Here is a 3,017-nt window from a genome sequence, read left to right on the forward strand (position 1 = left end):
ATTTACTAGTTCTAAAAACTTGTTAATTGTCAGCAAGTTGTTTCTTTATATTAAATCGACTGCTTCATCACCTTTATTTTCTCTCTAAATCGAATGCACTATATATTTTGTTTTATTGATCTCTCTCCTTATCTCTATACGTTTCGATTTTGAAGTTTATTAGCTTTGAATGTTGTTTTATGTATTGTGTTTAATTATATATTGTGGAAATTGACTGGATCGAATACAAGAGGCAAGTGAAGAAAGTCAAGCAATGGAATGATGAAGTGTACTGATTAACTTTAGTTGAAGATATATATCAACTCATGCTTTATGCTGAAGCAAAACTGTCATTACCCTTTCTCTGCGTTCCATAAATAAATTACCACCACCCTGAAGTTTTTCTTTCATGATTTGTTTTACCATGTTTATGTAACAATTTCATTAGGAAAAGAAGCCTTAATTTTTTAGGGATGATGCAGTATAGACAAAATCCACACCTTCATATTTGTACCAATTTTATTTATTTAATAATTTAATTTGTTTTAATCCACATCATTATAATTTCTTATGTATTTTTTTTAATGTTGGAATCTAGAGCAGTGAAATTTTAAGTTTTGAACTTTACTTTTTAAAAAAAAAATTTAAAAATACTATTAGTGACGATTCTAAACAACTACAAAAATCGATAAAAAAGCTACTGTTGCACACATCCAACACAAAATTTTCTCAAAAATGATTTAAAATTCGTCATTCAATGATGTCTTATAAGTTTTATAAAACCGTTACGATTAAGCTCGTGACATTTTCAATCTTAGAACTAAGATTGCCACAATTCTTTTGTGGAATTTTAAACTGCTATAATCTTAAAAAAAAACACACAAAATAACACAAATCTTGTAGTGAGTCACCACCACCTCATTCCATGCCACCCTACTAACTCCACTCTTGCTAGTAGAGGTGTTCATGAGCCGGTAAAACCGAATTTTTTTGGACTCAGATCAAACTCTAAATATATACCGGGTCTATTTTTTAGATCCTAACTCGATCTTAAACCCAATGAAATCTAAACATTTTCGGGCCACAACTATACCGGGTGAAAATCGGATTTTTAAAGCTTTAACAATAATTTATAAAAAAATTTATTTATGATGCACTTATTTATAAAAAGAAATTTGCTACCGAAAAGTTGATATCCATATTTGAACTTGAATTTGTCCATAAATTCTATTTTGATGTCTTTTTTATTTATTTTCTAATTCAACAAGTGTGATTAAAAATAAAATGATAAGCTTATAATTAATATAACATAATATTAAAATTAATTTAAAACATATATACCTTTTTTAGTTCCCTTAGGGTGCACATGGGTTGGGTAAAGTCAGGTTCGCCTTGATTCGGATCCGACCCAAAATAATGACCAGCTCTATTTTTGAGATCCTTACCCAACTCTAGATCCGATAAAATCACACTAAATTAGCCCCTAAAATGTTTGAGGCCAGACCGGATCTTTCAACCAGGTCGAACCATGTGATCCAAGGGAGATAATAAATAAGCCACTAGTGATCCACCAAAGAAAAAAAAAATAGAGAATGATGCAGAGAGAAATGGAAATGGATATTGGAGAGGAAGAGAAAGGTGGCGAGAGGGAGGGAGATAGCTTGCTAATGGTGCAAACCCATCGAAGGCTAACGATGATGAAGCTAGTTTGTTAAGTAAATTATCAAATTAGCCCTGATAAGATCTCGCGATTTTTAAATTAGTCTCCGAAAAATTAAATTAATCAAAATCGTCATCGAAAATTTAAAATTAATATGTTAGTTCCTCCGTCCATTCTATCACTAATAACATTAATGTTTACTGAGGTGGCACGTTAGTTTGACATGTGAGCATTACACATGGCTAAACAATAGTTGCCCACAAAATATATGTTAAGAAAACTATATCAAACTAGTCCCAATAAAACATAAACCCTAATCTCTTCTCCTCCATAAATGTCATTCCTGTTGCAGCAACAAATTTGTTTTTGAGATGCTAAATTATTGTTGAACGACATGATGAGTAGCAAAACTGGAGAAAACACCAATTAAATCATATATTTCCCCTCCGTAAATGAATAAAAACACCAATCTCCCCTGCCGATTTGCTGATAACAGCACATTATATTCCTTCAAAGTATCATATATATATTCCCTCTATAGTATCATCTTTCTTAGATATGTGGAAGCAACTACACACTGTGAAGCATATAAACATAGCTAATTAAATCATGTTACCAATTATCAATTCACAAAAAGATAGGAAAAACCTTACTTGGGGCTTTGGTGTTCCAGCATTGAAAAGTGTTGAAAAAGCATGAGTGAACTTTGAGACAACATATGATAAGTTCTAACAGCGAATTTTATGGCATCCTTGTGAATTCCAATGTTCTTGCATGACAACGTTCTCGTAAAGCTATCACCTTCACCTTCTAAATAATGTCGTTGTCAAACTGCACTATAGATCACCGTTTAATGTTTCTTCTTCTTCTTTGTTGAGATGAAAATATGAAGATAGAGATATAGGGAGAGGTTTTATTCTGAGAGAAAGAAGAATAGAATGGAATGAATGTGAGAAATTGAAGAGGTGTAAACACTTGAAAGAGAATGACGCCGTTTAGCTACTACTGACGTGCCATCTTAACAAACATTAATGTTGTTAGTGACAAAATGGACGAAGGGACTAATGTAATTAATTTTAAATCTTTCGAGGAAGATATTGTTTAATTTAATTTTTTGGAAATAATTTAAAAAATAATCTTTCAAGGAATAATTTGACTATTTATTCCTGGTTTGTTGGTGGAGGAGAAGACAAAGTAGATCAATAGAGGTGATGGTAGGAATTGTCGTTCCTGCTACTCCTATTTTGCCCTTAATCTAGCTATTCTTGTTAGGGTTGGCAGGAGCACCTAACCCGCTCATACCCGGTCGGAAACAGGTAATAACCCAATTCTGAGGGGGGCGGGGCAGGGTCATGAGCAAGGCAGGGGCGGGGAGGGA

Source organism: Arachis ipaensis, chromosome B06 (assembly GCF_000816755.2).
Source record: "Arachis ipaensis cultivar K30076 chromosome B06, Araip1.1, whole genome shotgun sequence".
Classification (NCBI taxonomy): domain Eukaryota; kingdom Viridiplantae; phylum Streptophyta; class Magnoliopsida; order Fabales; family Fabaceae; genus Arachis; species Arachis ipaensis.